This window comes from Chiloscyllium punctatum, chromosome 50 (assembly GCF_047496795.1).
Source record: "Chiloscyllium punctatum isolate Juve2018m chromosome 50, sChiPun1.3, whole genome shotgun sequence".
Classification (NCBI taxonomy): domain Eukaryota; kingdom Metazoa; phylum Chordata; class Chondrichthyes; order Orectolobiformes; family Hemiscylliidae; genus Chiloscyllium; species Chiloscyllium punctatum.
In genome coordinates this window covers 42137703-42155125 of record NC_092788.1, presented here as the reverse complement: position 1 = coordinate 42155125, position 17423 = coordinate 42137703, and the positions used below count along the sequence as shown (strand labels likewise).

Genomic DNA, 17423 nt, shown 5'->3' with positions numbered 1-17423 from the left:
CGACAAATACACCTCGGACAAAAGAGTAACCAGGCAGAGATTAGGGACCCTCAAAGATCAGCAAGGCTGTCTGTGGAACCATCCGGGGTGGGAGGATTTCATGTCAGCTTTTACTTCGAGGATGTGGAAGTGAGACAGTTTGGAAAAATAAATAGTGATAACTTGACAAGTGTCCATATTACAGAGAATGAGGTACTGGATATCTGATAATACATAAAGCTGAATAAATCCCTGGGACCTGATCAGGTGTGTCCCAGAACTTTGTGGGAAGTTAAGGAAGTGATTGCCGGGCCCCTCGCTGAGATATTTGTATCACCAATAACCACAGGTGATGTGCTGTAAGACGGGTGCCATTATTTGAGAAAGGTGATGAGGAAAGTCCAGGGAACAATACACCGATGAGCCTGAAGTCAGGCAAGTTGCTGGAAGGGTTCTCAGGGACAGGATTTGGATGTAATTGGAAAGGCAAGAAATAATTAGGGATAGTCAGCATGGCTTTGTGCATGGAAATCACTAACTTAGAGTTCAGAAAGACGTTCAACAAGGTTCAACATAACAGACTGGTTAACAAATTATACAAAATTGGCTGGAAAATTGGAGACAGAGGATAGTGGTGAAGGGTTGCTTTTCGGACTGGAGATCTGTGCTGAGCAATATGGTGTAAGGATTGGTGTTGGGTCCACTGCTTTTCATCATTTATATAAATGATTTCTATGTGAATATAGGAGCTATGATTAGTGACTTTACAGAGACACCAAAATTGGAGATGCAGTGGACAGGGAAGAAAGTAACCTCAGAGAACAATGAGACTTCAAACAACTGGGCTGAGGAGTGGCAGATGGAGTGTAATTCAGATAAATGTGAGGTGCTGCATTTTGGAAAAACAAATCAGGGAAGGGCCTGGGGAGTGTTGCTGAACAAAGAGATGTTGAGGTGCAGGTTCATAGTTCTTTGAAAGTGCAATAGGCAGGGTGGTGAAGAAGGCATTTGGTTAACTTGCATTTATTGGTCTGTGCATTATGTATAGGAGTTGCGACATTATTTTGCAGCTGTACAGGACATTGATTCAGCCATTTCTGGAATTCTGATTTTAGTCCTAGGCTCCCTGCTATCGGAATGATATAATAAAACATGAAAGGATTCAGAAAAGGTGTGCAAAGATGTTTCTAGGGTTGAGGGTTTGACCCATACAGAGAGGCTGAATAGGCTCGGGCTGTTTTCACTGGAGCATCGGATGCTGAGAGGTGACCTTCGAGGTTGATAAATCGTGAAGGACATGGTTAGGGTGAAGAGCCAAGGTCTTATTCCCAGGTTAGGGGAGTCCAAAACCAGAGAGCACAGACGTGAGGTGTGAGGGAAAAGATTTAAATGCGATCTAAAGAGCAATGTTTTCAAGCTGAATATGGTACGTGTATGGAATGAGCTGCCAGAGGAAGTGTGGAGGCTGGTAGGATTACATTTAAAAGGCATCTGATTGGGTACGTGTTTCGGAAACGTTTAGAAGGATATGGGCCGAGTGTTGGCAAATGGGACGAGATTAATTTAGGATATCTGGGCGGCATTGACTAGTTGGACCCAAGTGTCTGTTTCTGTGCTGTGCATCTCTATGACACTAATAAATTCAAATTAAGATAGATTTCTCTTTTATGGAGAGCTAGCAAAAGACCTGACAATTCTCCTTGGAGCTGAGAAGCTTAATCAGTCATTTCAACCAGAAACAGATTTGTTTCCAGGATATTTAATTTACAGAAACACTGAGAGAATTTATTGTCACAATTTTTAGTAACTACTTTCAGGTAATTGGCAAATAATGCAGGTTAAAAATGTGAAGGTTATTTTACTCAGTAGGTTCTGAGCATCTGGAAAAGCTTGAACCACAGCTAGATGCAGCTTTTGTTATTTTCAAAAAAGATTTGGAATTTAACTATTTGAGGATAAATGTGGAGGGCTACTGGTAAATGGGAGTGGAGAAAGGGCAGATTGGCAGCATCTCCAGATGGAGAGAGTACAGCCCCAATGGGCTGAATAACCCCCAGGCCCTGGGCTCTGTGATACTGCCCCATTCACTGAATGATGAAGCTCATCCCAGGGCAGAGCCACAGTCATGTACAGCAAGGAAACAGACCCTTTAGTCAAACTCGTCCACACCGACCAGATATCCCAATCTAATCTAGTCCTATGTGACAGCAGTTAGCCCATATCACTCTACGCCCTTCCCATTCATATACCCATCCAGCTGCCTTTCAAATGGTGGAACTATACCAGCTGTCACCACTTCCCTGACAGTAGATTCCATACACGCACATGAAAAAAGTTGCCCCTTGGGTCTCTTTTATATCATTCTCCTCTCACCTTAAACCTATGCCCCCTCGTTCTGGACTTCCTAACCCCAGGGAAAAGGCCTTGTCTCTGTATCCCATCCACGCCCCTCATGATTTTATAAACCTCTGAGGTCACCCCTCAGCCTCCTCCCACTCAAGTCACAAAGGGACCCGGCTGATTGATGGCAGCTTCAGACCAATAGGGGAGTTGGTGTAATCCTCCCGCCAATGGGAGTGAATGAGGGGTGTGGCCAGCAGGCCAACACGTGACCATGAGCTGTGCAGGTGCAATGTCACTGTGAGGGGGGACCCAGTGAGTGTGAAGAGAGTGGGAGAGACAGCAGAGACTGGGAGAGAAATTGAGTTTGTGTACTAGGTGGGTTGATAAACCCACGATGCAGGCTGCTAGACCTGAATTATAAACTCCCAGTAAATGAAAACCAAAGGAATTGCGGATGCTGTGAATCAGAAACAACAACCAGAAGATCCTGAAAATGCTCAGCAGGTCTGGCAGCATCTGTGAAGAGAAGTCAAAGTTAACATTTCTGATCCAATGACCCTTTGTCAGAACTGATGTTCCTGAGAAACAATGTTGGTTTATATGCAGAAGGTAGGGTTTAAGGTGTAAATGATAGGTGGTGATAGATTCCAAAGAACGTGATGGGAGCAGTTGGACAAATGAGTGCATAACGATCTGGCTGGGGGAGGGTGAATAGCTGTTTATGGAGACTGTTAGTGACTAACCATAGGTAGTGTGTAATTGCAGGCGATGTAATAACAGGGCCTGGTCTATGGGATGGGGGCTAGGACACTAGTACGTAGGAGGCTTAGGACTTAAAATTATGGAATCCAATATTGAGGCCAGAGGGCTGAAGGGTCCCCAGGTACAAGATGAGGTGATGTTCTTCCAGCTTGTGTTAAAGTGTGGCGCTGGATGTGCACAGCAGGTCAGGCAGTATGCAAGGAGCAGGCGAGTTGACATATTGGGCCTAAGCACTACTTCAGGAATGTGAGGGTGGGGAAGAGGACAGATAATAGGATGGGTGTGTAGGGCTGGTGGGAAGGTCGTTGGGAAGGCAATAGGGAAATGCAGGTGGAGGTAATGGTGAGAGGGTGGAGTGGATATTTGGGAAGGAAGATGGACAGATGGGACAGTTTGAGGGCGGTGCTGAGTTGGAGGGTTGGATCTGAGATAAGGTCAGGGAGAGGAGATGAGTAAATGTTGCCATGTTGTTGAAGGGTCGCTCCATCCCACCTATTATTTACTCTTTTACCCCTATCTCCTGCAGTCCAAAGACGTGTAGGTTAGGTGAATTAGCCAAGCTATATTTCCCGTCGTGTTCAGGGATGTGAAGGTGAGGTGTGTTGTTCAGGAGAAATTTAGAATAACAGAGTAGTGGAATGGGTCTGGGTGGGATACTCTTCGGAGGGTCAGTGTGGATTTGTTGGACCGAATGGCCTGTTTCCACACTCTAGGGAGTCTAATTTTCCCAGCTGCCATCGGTTCTGAGGAAGGGTCACTGGACCCGGAATGGCCCTTGGTGTGTGCAGGAGCCGGAAACTGGGAAGGGGGAGGGGCAGCGGAAACCGGGAGAAAATGATTCAGTTTAGACTGGGAGGTTTTATTTACACGTCTGTACAGGATGTTAGTCCTGAATTAGAAACTCTTGGTCCCATGTTTACAGCAAATGGGAAAACGGTTGTGGGCCTCAGTCAGTGATAGGTCCTGGGTTATGGCCGCCATTTTTATTGGGTGCACGGTACAGCAAGGTGCATGGACATGTCCTCTTCCTGGGTGGGGGAGGGGTGATTTGAAGAGGAGCATTTACACATCAGACACATACCAGAGAAATATTTGTCTTTCCAATTCATCCTGCACTGGCTGAGATTTGTTTTGTGAATTCTCTTTATGGGATATTAAATGAGAATAATTGAGGACAGGATTTCAAAAAAGCAGATTTCTGTACTCAGCGGAGTCATCAGGCTCTGAATATCATGAGCATTTTACTGTGGAAGGAGAAAGGGTTGTCTGTTCTGTCTCTGGGAAAATATCTTCAATACTTTTGTAAAGCAAGATGCAGAATGATGTTCACATTTGTGGTTGAATCCCCCATGGGCGATTTGGCCTGAGTGGGAGCACAGAATTATCTAAATTATACCTAGTCTCTTTGCAGGAACTGTCAGATTTAGTCCCAATCACTCACTTCATGATGTTAACCTGTAAACTCCTAATTTTCAACTCCCTGCAAAATTCTCATTAAAATTCTTTGTGAACTCAAATTCCAGCACATTTTCAGGTGGAATGTTCCAGGTTCTGACAACTGTCTGTTCATCCAGAAATTGCTGAGGTCCATGTTGACTCTGGGGTTACAAAGGGCTGAGCTGAAAGATGAGATGCAGTCCCTGAGCTCCCATTGAGATGCATAGGGACAGGACAGGAGGCTGAGGGCAGTGTAGGTGTGAGCAGACAATGAAAATGACAGGGCTGCACTGAGTGTTGCTTGACTCAATGAGTGTGTTTTGGAGTTGGGTGTAAACAGAGGGAGGTGAGACAGGGAGAAGTTGAAGCTGAAACTCTGGTTTAGTTCAGGCCATTGAGAAATTCACATGGTCCCAATGGGAACAGCCAATTTGTAAGTGATATCTGCAGAGTATTTGTTAAGTTTTTGAAATATGATGTATGAGCTTAAATAAAGATCGGGGCTTTTGATGTATAATGGAAATGTTTGAAGTGAAGGAAGGTTGAAAGTTCTTTTAAATTCTCTTAATGGGAGTAATTAGCTGAATCTAGAGAGACGTTGCGACAGGAGCCCTCAGACCTGTGGTGTGCTCCTCTTGTACAATGTGGGAAATAAGGGATACTTTCAGTGTCCCTGATGGCTATGTGTGCAGGAAGTGGGCCCACCTACAGCTGCTGGGAAACTGCTTTTCAGACCTGGAGTTATGAGTGGACTCATTGTGGAGTCATCTGAGAATATTATGGACAGCACGTTTAGTGAGTTTGTCACACTGTAGGTGAGGGTTACACAGGCAGAAAGAGAATGGGTGACCATCAAACCAAATAAAAGGCTCAGGAAGGCAGTGCAGGAATCCCCAGTGATCATCCACTTCTCAAAAAGATACTGAATCCTGCTTGGGATTCTGTTGGGGGTGAATGCGTGGAGTGGCTTCTCGGGAAATCAGCAACAGCCAGGTTCATGATACCACAGATAGCTCTGCTGTACAGAACCGGAGGAAAGACAGTGGCAGGGCTATAGTGACAGGGGATTCAATGGTCAGGGGTACAGGCTGGCACTTCTGTGGCCACAGACATGAATCCAGGATGGTATGTTACCTCCCTGGTGCCAGGATCCGCGATTATCATGGAGCAGCTGGAGGGTAAAGTCAGTGGTTGTGGAACACACCGATACCAATGACATCACTTAACAAAGGGATGAGATCCTGAAAGCTGGATATAGGGAGATCAGGGATACAGTAAAATGTAGCTCCTGAAATAAAATAATGTCAGACTTACTCACAGTGCCATGTGCTCGTGAGAGCAGGAATAAGAGGACAGATCAGTTGGACGTGTGACTGGCGAAATGTTGGACCAGAGAAGGGTTTAGATTCTTCCGGCACTGGGACCGTTTCTGGGTGGGTCCTGTACCAGCCTGACCGGTTACCCCTGGGCAAGCTCGGAGAAATCTCCTGGTGGAGTGTTTTGCCAGTCCCATTGGTGTCGTTTTAACGAGTCTAACAGGGGGATGGGAACTAAAGTGTAGGCTTAGATGGGTCAGATTCAGGACAGGGAATGGGAGGTAGAAGATTAGTGATGTAGTCAGCAGCTCAGAAAGCCAAAGGAAAGGAGGATGAAATGAAGATTGAGTCCCTCTTCATCCATCAGTCCTGACATCCCAGGAATTATAGTCAGCAAAATATGGAGCTGTACAGCTCTCTGACTCGAAGTGCTTGAGCAAAATGGGGGAAATCCACAATAAAAACAAAAAGTGCTGGAGATCCTCAGCAGGTCGGGCAGCATCCGAAATGGTGACAGATGCAGGAAACATTGCAGCCTTGAAGAAGTGTTGAGATGATCACACCAGGCACTACAATATCGGTTACACGCTGAGTGCCAGAACGTGGGACGAGAATTAATAGGTGCTTGATGACCAGCATGAATAAGATGGGGCTGGAAAGGTGACGTTTCAGGTCAAGACTATTCATCAGGGCTGACAAAGGGTTCCGACCCAAAACATCAACCATCCTGCTCCTGTGATGCAGCCTGACCTGCTGCACTTCCCCAGATCCACATTGTATAAACTCTGACTTCCAGCATCTGCAGCCCATAACTATCTCCACATCCCAGGACTCAGGCTGGTGACCCTACTTTACTGTCTCAATAACCAGGAGAGCCTTCCTTGCGAAAGGGGAACAAAGGTATACACTGTACTTCAGGTGTGGTCTCACCAAGGCCCTTCCAGAAAGGGATCCCTGCTCCTGTACACGAATCCTCTCACTGGGAAGGTCACCCATCATTTACATTCTCCACTGCTTCCCACTCCTGCCTACTTCCGAAAAAGAGGGAATCGCAGAGAAACATGGAATCAAATGAGGTCAGAGTCTCTGGTATAAAACTGTTGAACACAATGTCCCCATCTTCTACATACTGGCCACCAAGCGCACATGCCTGGTGTGATAATCTAACCACTTCTTCAAGGCTGCAATGTTTCCTGCATCTGTCAGCGTTTCAGATGCTGCCAGACCTGCTAAGGATTTCCAGCACTTTCTGTTTTCACTGCTGTAGAGTACTGAAAGGGGGGATTTGCAGTTGAGAAATTCAAATTGAACTTCATGTTCAGTTTTGATAGTTACTTGATCCGTGCTGATCTGAATATCATTGGCCTTTTCATCTGGATGGAAAGGTGGTGCATTCTGTCCGTGGGCGAATATTTCAAATCTCAGTGTGATTGGGGAAAAAAGTACTGAGACAGTGAAGTCTATGTTAGCGTGGGGATTGTGGAGAGAGATTTCATTGGTTCTTGAAAGTCTAAAAAATCATGGCACATTTCCCTGGAAGAGGTAAGCCATAGATTGGTTTTGTATGAGGGCAATTAACCATGAAACCAGAAAGACAAAAGGATACCTGCATCATGGAAAAAGCTATGAAAATGGGATTGTAGTAACGGGGTAAGTTATTGATCATTGATTGTAATCCATTGGCGTTGTCATGTCTGTTCCAGCGCCATGGGGAAACACTGGAAAAGTGATGAACGCAATGTTATTAAACTATTATTATTCAGTTATTAAACTGAAAAAGGTGCAGAAGAAATTTACAAGGGTGATGCCAGGGCTCAGGGATCTGAGTTACAGGGAGAGGTTGGACAAGTGAGGGCTTTTTTGTTTAGAGCAGAGGAAACCAAGGGGGAATATTTTATAGAAGTGTATAAGATCATGCGAGGCGTGGGTAAGGTGAATGCACTCAGTCTTTTTCCCAAGGAACCAAGGACTGGAGGGCATCAGTTTAAGGTTAGAGGAGAAAGAATAAAAGGGAAGCTAAGGGGCAACTGTTTTATACAGAGGGTGGTACGCATATGGAATGAGCTGCCAGTGGAAGTGGTTGAGGCGGGTACACTAACAACATGTAAAAACATGGACAAATACATGGATAGCAAAGTTTCAGAGGAAGGTGGGCCAAGTGCAGGGAAATGGGGTTAGCATGGATGGGCATTCTGATCGGCATGGGCCATTTTGGGCCAAAGGGCCTGTCTCTGCTGTAGGATGCAGTAAGTAAGTGCATTTGCTATTTGTCCCCCTAACTCTGTTGGTATCCTGGGATGTATTCCATCAGGGGAAGGAGACTTGTCTACCTTTAACTCCATTAGCTTGCCCAGCTCTAACTCTTTCACGATAATGGTTATTATCTAGGTCCTCACCTTCCTCAGTCTCCTTATCAATTACTGGCATGTTCTTCGTATCCTCCATTGTGAAGACTGACTGCTGTGTACTCATCTTCCTGAACCCTGCTGGATAGGAATTACAAGGCACAGAACTCTGAGAGGTCTTCTTTGAGTATTTATTGATGAGACGTGGTCGTTACCTGGGTATTTTACGTGCAAAACGCCTTTAGGCAGCATCAGGTCCGATGTACGGCTCCCATTCTTCTACCTTTGTGATTTGTGACTTTACATAGAGACTGTCTCTCAGGATTATCTCCATGGCAACAACAGTTAAAAATTCTAGTTCAGTTCAACTCTGTGGTTAAACCACACACCACTCCACCCCATCCCCCCACACCCCCCGTGGCTCCCTCAAGTACCTGACAGGCGCTTCAGTTTCAGTGGGGCTGTCTGTCAGGATTCTGATGTGGAGGAGCCGGAGTTGGGGTGGGGTGGGCAAAGTTAAAAACCACACAACACCAGGTTATAGTCCGACAGGTTTATTTGGAAGTACAAGTTTTTGGGGTGTACTGTGATTTTTAATTTGATCAGGATTATCTCTCTGGTAACTGTTAAATGCTTCAACAATTACAGAGGCCATATGTTCCCCAAACAATAGGTTTCCCTCTAGCAGTGTAAACTGCTATTCTGGCCCTGGGCATTGCTACTCATCACTATTTATACCCAATCCCATTAAGCTTTCAGTTGACCTTTGAAGTTTTTCTAATCTCCTAATTTCTCCTTGGTTTTGCCAATTTGTATGCCTTCTATTTCAATTTGATAGACTCCCTTATTTCCTTAGACACCCCCGGCAGATTACTCCTTTTCCGACAGTCCTTCCTTTTCACTGATATATACTTTTGCTGAGCACTTCGAAAAATTACTTTGATATTCCTCCACTATCTGTAAACTATCTCACCGTAAAGTCTTTGATCCCAGTCTACATTACCAACTCCTGCCTCGTCCTATTGTAGTCTTCTTTGTTTAAGCACAGGATCTTAGTACTGGATTTAATCTACCCGCTTTCCATCTGTGTTCTAAATTCAACCAGATATATCACGCGTCTTTTGTTAGATTACGAGGTGAGGCGATGTTTCCTGGGTGTTTTGGTTTTCATTATCGGTGACCTTGGCTTTGTAATAAATTGCAGAATAGATATTCACAAAACAGTATTCTGGACAGTGTGAATGTACCACACAGTCTATAACCATAAATCACTGTTACCCCTCAGTTTAAAATTGCAAAATCATTATCTTCTACACACTTCCTCACTATCTCAGTTTTGAATACTATTCCACTTGACTATCCAACATTTTCCGAAAATCTCCTTTGGTGAAGTTGGTGAGTTTTGATTCCGCTTTCCAGTTATTACCGTAAGAAGATAAGCCCTGGGCACAGGAGAGGCAATGCAGCCCTTCGAATCAACTCCACCATTTAATACCATGATGATTGAGCTCACCTCGGTCTCAGCTGGATTTTCCCGCCTTCTCTCTGTCTCTCTCACCCTTCAGCTCATTGCAAATTAAAAATCTGTATCTGTCCATTAAATTTGCTCATTGTCTTGGCATCCACTGCGTTTTGAATAGGGAATTCCACAGATTCACAACACATCGAGATAGGTACATTCTTCTTCATGAAAATAGAATAGAATCCCTACAGTGCAGAAGCAGGGTATTCATCCATCGAGTCCACACCAATCCTATAATGAGCATCCCATTCAGAGTCACCCATTCCCAGTATTTCCCATGGTTAATGGCTTAACCTGCACATGCATGGACACTGTGGTTTAGCATGGCAAATCCACCTAACCTGCACATCTTTGGACTTTGGGAAGAAACTGGAACACCGAACAAAACCATGCAGCCACTGGGAGAACGTGTAAACTCTACACAGTCACCTAAGGGTTGAATCAAACCAGGATCTCTGAAGCTGTGAGGCTGAGGTGCGAGTCACTGAGCCACCTCTGCCTAAAACTGCTTCCCCGTATTGACCCCTCCACCCTGCAATTGACTGAATCTATATTCCTTACGTCAGAAATTGGGATGTCTAACCAGATGTCTCAGTAAAACCCAGTGACAAGCCATATGTCCTTGTCTGTCTGAATGGGGATCCTATACATAACACCCTTCCACCCCACACATTTCATTCACTTTCCAGAGACAGGCCTCCAGTGACTTCATGGGGACTGAAACTCCCACAATCCCTGAGGCAGGGACAATACATGTGTGGGGAAACCCGGCACTGTACATGTGCAGAATGTTGGCAGGTTTTGGAGCACGTGTTTTGGGGTAATTAGGGGAAAGTATTTCACACTGTGATTGGCTAGAGGAGGAACGTATCTGCTTGTAGTATTGATCAGTTGGGGGGTCAGAGTGTCACTACACCCTCGTGGGACCACTCTCCATCCCCAGTTCATTGTAATGCTGGGAATAAACTAATGGGAAACAAGGAAGAATCTGACTCATTCTCCCAGACTTAAGGTTCCTCTTCTGTCCAGGATGTGCCACCTCCCTTTCTGTTTCTGTCTGTTTCATTCTGTTCTTATATTATTGTCTTGCAACAACTGAAGGGAAAGGAAGTGAACCCAGAAAGGGTGCAGAGTCTAACCAGGGACAGGAAGTGATGGCATGGATCTGTTTATCAGTAACTCCATGAGAATGGGGAGGGTGTTCATTAGGGGCAGCAGAGTCAGAATGGTAGGAGAGAGTAAGTGGACTGGAGGGTTACAGCTTCGGGGGAAGAAAGGGGAAAAAGATATTCCAGAGAAACTAGAATAGTCTGTTCTGAATTTCTAATCTGTGCATATTCCTTTACACAGGGTGCGAGACGGTGAAGATTTGCAGACTGAAATCTCAAAATCATGTGCAGATTGTGATTAAGTTGACCAGTATTTGAAGAACCAAAGATGGAGAATCACTGGACCAATATCCTGCAACACTCTCCCTCCCAGCATTGTCGGTCTATCTGCGCCAAATGGACTGCGAATGGTTCAAGACAGCAGCTCACGACCATCTTCTCAATGGTACCTAGAGATGGGGAATAAATGCTGGCTGAGCAAGTGATGACCATATCCTGGAAATGGGTTCTATCTCTAGTTGCTGAAACCCAGTTGATGTTACTGCAGGATGATGAGGGACGCTGAGTGTGTCCTCCAGGAAGCAGCACCATCACATTACCCCTGCCTACACCCAGCAATAACACAGCAACATCACTGGTATATAAGGCAGTGAAGCCCAAGGAGGACTGAAATATAGTTCTTCGTGGTAAAGTCATGAAAGGGGATTGGAACAGAGCAGGAACAGGAGACTGATCTGGATGGTCAGCTGTTTCCCATTGAATGGTGGAGCCAGATTCAAAGGTCGAATGGCCTTCTCCTGCTGCTATCTCCCAGGTACGCATATAGCCAATGGCCCCAGGTAGGAAGAAGTAGTCAGGGCAGGGATTCTGCAGGAGATTGCACTTCCACATCTGTTTTCAGTGAGGGATAGTTTGATGGATTTTATTTAACATTTGTCTTTAACGCCAGGTTTGTGAATTTGTTTTTTTTTAAAAGTACAAGTTTATTCCATAATAAATAAAACTTAAAGAATCGAAACTATCTGCACATAACAGTTTTTAAAATTTCAAATGCCCTTTAAACAAAATCCTGCCTACTCCCGGACCCCATCACTTTTCAGTTACTCAAACTCCAGGGAAATATTCCTTCCTCTCTGGTTTGATTTAACTACTTTCAGTTCTCGTTCTGTGAGCTGTGAAGCATTTTTCTCCCATTTCTCTGACCTAGAAGTGTTATCTCACACAGCTGAGCAACCTTCCCACCATCAACATCATTATTCCAGTATTTTGCTTTTTGTTAACGTATAATCACCAGCAGTAGCACACCAGTGTCATCAGTTGAATATTTACAAACAAAGCCCATTATGGGCAAAGCAAACCATTACAAGTGACAGAGTGGGAAGGGACTAAATCAAAGTAGAGTTGGGGGTGAGGGGGTGGGGGTGGTGGTGGAGATAAAGCACTGTATCCCCTGCGGTGCCCACCTCTATCTAATGGCATAGAGAGCATTGATACACACCACATGCTCCTCCTCCAAGGAGACCCTGAGAATATTCTTTATCCTCAATCATAGAATATAATCCCTACAGTGTGGAAGGAGAGCATTGGTCCATCAAATCCCACCAACCATCTGAAGAACATCCCGCCCAGAGCACTCCATCCCTGTAACAGTGTATTTCCCATGGCTGATCCACTTAGTCTGCAAATTCTGAACACTGTGGACAATTTATGACGACCGATCCACCTAACCTGCATATCTTTGAATTGTGGGAGAAAACCAGCGCACATGGAGGGGACCCACACTATTATGGGGAGAATGTGGATACCCCACATAGGCCGTTGACCAAGGCTGGACTCTAACCTTTTACCTGGTGCTGTGAGACAGCAGTGCTATGATCACAATTTAAATCAATACAGATGAACCCTGCTCCTTGTCACATTGCTGTTTGTGGTGACCTACTGCCCAGAGAGACACCCAGAGGTTCAGAAAGTGGCAATATAAATTCAGTCAACTCCAGCCCAGTTAATGTGGTTAACAACAACATCAATACTCCAGCAGTGTCATCATGTACAAGGTCCACTCCTGACTCTGATGGACAGTAACATCAGAATCAGAGTCCTGCAGTCCACACGGAGCAGGGGGATGACCACTTCCCTGTGAGCACTCACTGGGCCCTCAGTCGTGTTGAGTCTCAGCAAATCCCTTGTCACACAGAGAGGGAAACAGCTCCTACCCAGTGTGAACCTGCTGGTGTCTCAGGGAGTCAGGATGAATCACAGAATCCCGTCTCACACACTGACCATCTGAATGGTCTCTCCCCTGTGTGGGCTCACTGGGGTCTCAGGGGGTCAGGATGAATCACTGAATCCTCTCTCACACACTGACCATCTGAATGGCCTCTCCCCCTGTGTGGGCTCACTGGGGTCTCAGCAAGTGGTCCATTTGAGTGAATCTCTCCCCACATTGGGAGCAAGTGAATGGTCATTCTCCAGAGTGAGCTCGCTGGTGTTTCAGCAGATCAGAGGACTGAGTGAATCCTTTCCCACACATGGAGCAGGTGAAGGATCTAAATCCATTGTGCCCGCTCTGGTGCCTCAGCAGATTGTAAGATCGAGTAAATCCCTTCCCATACGTGAGGCAGGTGAACAGCCTCTCCCCAGTGTGACTGTGTCAGTGAGTGTCCCACTGGGAAGGGTAAGTAAATTTCTTCCCACAGTCCCCACATTTACACAGCTTCGCCCTGGTCCCGTTACATTGGTGTCTTCCCAGATCACATGACCGGTTAAATATTCGACCAGCTGCCTAACATGGGAATGATTTCTCTGAGCTCGGAATGCTGCTTTCCCTTTTATATTACTGATAAGGACCAGGACCTGCAGAATTGGACAACTCTGCAGTTGATGTGATGTTAAAGCTGAGTTTTCCATCTGTGAACTCTCTCTCTCTGTGAAACAAGTTTTTCCCTATCATTACTCCAACTCCCAACACCAGCTCTCCCTTCAGCTCTCCTGAATGTCTAAATTTGGACTAATGCAAAGACCTCAGGAATGTGCTTTTCTCTCACTTGTTTCTGAAAGTAAATTGGAGCCATTTTGAATAAATTTATACACTTTTACCAGCAGAACTCATGCCTACTCTGTCATTTACGATTTGTAACCTCTGGGAAGTTTGTTACCATCTTTGATGACCGTTATAATGCTCTGACCACTTCTCTGGAGCCAGGATAAGTCAATTCTAACAATTACCAATAGATTGTATCCAAACAGAATGTCCCCACAACAGTAGGCACTCTGACACTCAGTGCCCATCATTTAAGTTCTTTTTCTAAAGCCCCTCATGTGTCTGGCAAGCTGGCAATACAATTGAAGATATTTTATACAGTAACCTTTCAGTCTCAATTGCCAGTTCCAGTCCTTGAAGCAGCCAGTAACACACCATAGCGACTTGAATTCTAACAGCAGCATTGCCTTGGCAGAAGACATTGAGGAGAATGAAGCTGTCTTCTCTGGACTATCTAAACATGAAACACTTCAAATGAACAAAAATCTTAAAGAGATCAATATGGTAGACACAGCACGGAAGTGTGCCCTGGCCGGTGTGTCTGGAATGAAATCAGCACTAACTGTGGTATCTTTACCCAGTATCCCCTTTAGCTGCATAAATGTTTAAGATTTATTTGCTGCTCTAATTCCACTCTCTTGATCAGTCCCATTTGTAACTTCTGTAATGTTGGCAGCCGTGCAAATTGATAACATTTGATTCAATCCATCCCAAAACCTCTCTGTATTTGTGTCTCACTTTTGTTCACTGAGACCCTCATTCAATCTGACCTCTTTACAAACCCTGCCCTGATTTTCCTTCGAGGGCTCAGAATGAAATGTTCACAGAATTGTAAATGCTGAAAGGAGGCTGCTTCACTCATCAGCTCTCCAAAAGTAAGAGGGCTGAGAGGTAAATAAGAGGGGTGTGTGGGGTTGGTGGGATGGGAACTCGGAAGGCAATAGGTCGATGTAGATGGGAGGTAATGATGAGAGGGTGGGGTGGATAATTGGGAAGGAAGATGGACAGGTGGGACAGTTCAAGAGGCCAGTGTCGAGTTGGAGGGTTGGATCGGAGATAAGGTGGGGGGAGGGGAGGTGAGCAAACCTTGATGCCGTGTGGTTGAAGGATCCCAAGGTGGAAGATCAGGTGTTATTCCTCCAGACGTCGGGTGGCTGGGATTTGGCGATGGAGGCAGTCCAGAACCTGCATGTCCTTGGTGGAGTGGGAGAGGGCGTTGAAGTGGTCGGCCACAGGGTGGTGGAGTTGTTTGGTGCATGTGTTCCAGAAATGTTCTCTGAATCAAGTTGGCGTTCTGATTCCCCAATGTAGAGGAGACCACATTGAGAGCAAAGGATAAAATAGGTGAGGTATCTGGACGTGCAGGGAAATCTCTGCTGGATGTGGGAGAATCCTTTGGAGCCGTGGATTGACGTTGAGGTGAAGGTGTGGGCACAGGTTTTACACCTCTTGAACTGGCAAGCAAAGGTGCTGGGAGTGGAGGGTGGAGGGTGGGTTGGTGGGGAGCATGGATCTAATGAGGGAGTCGCAGAGGAAATGGCCTTTGTGGAATGCTGAAAGGAGTGGGAAGAGAAATATATCTCTGGTGCGGTCTGATCGAAGGTGGTGGAACTGTCAGAGGATGATGTGTTGTATCTGGGTGGAAGGTGAGGACTGGGGGGTTCTATCCTTGTTGCGTTGGAGGTGTGGGGTTCAAGAGTAGAGGTGCAGGAAGTGGAGGAACTACACTGGAGAGCATTGTTGACCACATGGGAGGGGAAATTGTGAATCCTTGAAAGAGGAGGCAATTTGGTATGTTTTTGGAGGGTTCTGCCAGCTTGCATCAAGTTTCACTGGAACACTGCAGTAAGCTTGAGATAGAGATGTTGGCCAGGGAACAGGCTCGTGTGTTAAAGTGGCAGGCAACTGGAAGCTCAGGGTCTGTTTTTGCAGCAGAACGTAAATCATCAGCCACCATTTCCACCACCTCCACTGAGATGCTGCCAGACACAGGTTCCTGTCCCCTCCATTAACAGCTGTGCACCCTTCCAGCAAGATCATTATCCACTCTTTTGTCTGTCCACATGTTCCTGTCTCTCTTTGCACTCCATCTCAACCTATTATTTACTCTTTATCCCCTATCTCCTGCAGTCCAAAGATATGCAGGTTCGGTAAATTGGCCCAGCTACATTTCCCGGAGTGTTCTGGGATGCATAGTTTAAGTGCATTAGTCAGGGGAAATGTAGAGTAATAGGGTCGTGGAATGGGTTTGGGTGGGATAATCATCGGAGGGTGGGTGTGAGCTTGTTGGGCTGATGGCCCTGTTTCCACACGGGAGCTGGGAAAATTCAGAATTCCTACAATCGGATCTAAGGACGGGTCACAGGTACCAGAATGACCCTTGGTGTGTGAAGGAGGTGGAAACGGGAAAGGGGAAGTGTCGGCGGAAATCGAATGAAATGTATCAGTTTAGACTGGGAGGGGTTTAATTACACTCTGTACAGGTCGCTAGTCCTGAATTAGAAACTCCTGCTCCCACGTTTGCAGCAAATGGGAAAATGTCTGTGGCCCTCAGGCAATGATCGGTCCTGGGTTATGGCCACCATCTTTATTGGGGGCAAGGTACAGCGAGGCGCATGGACATGTCCTCTTCCTAGGTGGGGGCGGGGCGATTTGAAGAGGAGCATTTACACATCAGACACATACCAGGGAAATATTTGTCTTTGATATTCATCTTGCACTGACTGTGACCTTTGTCTTGTGATTTTTTTTATCAGATATTAATTGAGAATAATTGAGACCGGGATCTCAAAAGCAGGTTTCTACAGTCAGTGGAGTCATCAGGATCTGGATATCATTGGCATTTCACTGTGGAACGAGAAAGGTTTGTCTGTTCTGTCTGTCGAAAAGTAGCTCATATTTTTAGGTAAAAACAATGTCCTGTGGCCCAACACTTAAACTCCCCTCCCACTCAGCCGAGGACATGGAGGTCCTTGGCCTCCTTCACCGCTGCTCCCTCACCACCCGACGCCTGGAGGAAGAACGCCTCATCTTCCGCCTTTCAACACTTCAACCCCAGGGCATCAATGTAGACTTCACCAGTTTCCTCATTCCCCCTTCCCCCACCTCACCCCAGTTCCAAACTTCCAGCTCAGCACTGTCCCATGACTTGTCCTACCTGCCTATCTTCCTTTCCACCTATCCACTCCACCCTCCTCTCTGACCTTCATCATCACCCCACTCACCTATTGTACTCTTTCCTACGTTTTCTTCCTCTCATTTATCTCTGCACCCTGCAGGCACCCTGTCTCTATTCCTGATGAAGGTCTTTTGCCCGAAACGTCGATTTTACTGCTCCTCAGATGCTGCCTGAACTGCTGTGCTTTTCCAGAACCACCCTATTCCAGACTCTCATATTTTTGTCAAGCAAATAGCAGAAAGATGTACAAATTCATGGTTGGTTCACCCTTGGGGTACGTGCTCTGTTCTGGGCCGTGCAGCCCGGGAAGGAGATATTGGTCTGAGAGGGAACATAGATTTATCCAAACTACACCTCGACTCTTTGCAGGAACTGTTATGTTTAGACCCAGT

General features: G+C 45.9%; 1 long non-coding RNA gene across 2 annotated transcripts in view; it reads left to right on the top strand.

Moving 5' to 3' along the window:
- LOC140469981 (uncharacterized) overlaps window positions 1-17423 on the top strand; it is a 49763-nt gene that overhangs the window by 19400 nt on the left and 12940 nt on the right. For both annotated transcript variants that reach the window (XR_011956253.1, XR_011956252.1), the window contains exons 5-6: window positions 11055-11627; window positions 16610-16716. This is a non-coding gene — a long non-coding RNA (uncharacterized lncRNA). The remainder of the gene's footprint in view (window positions 1-11054; window positions 11628-16609; window positions 16717-17423) is intronic.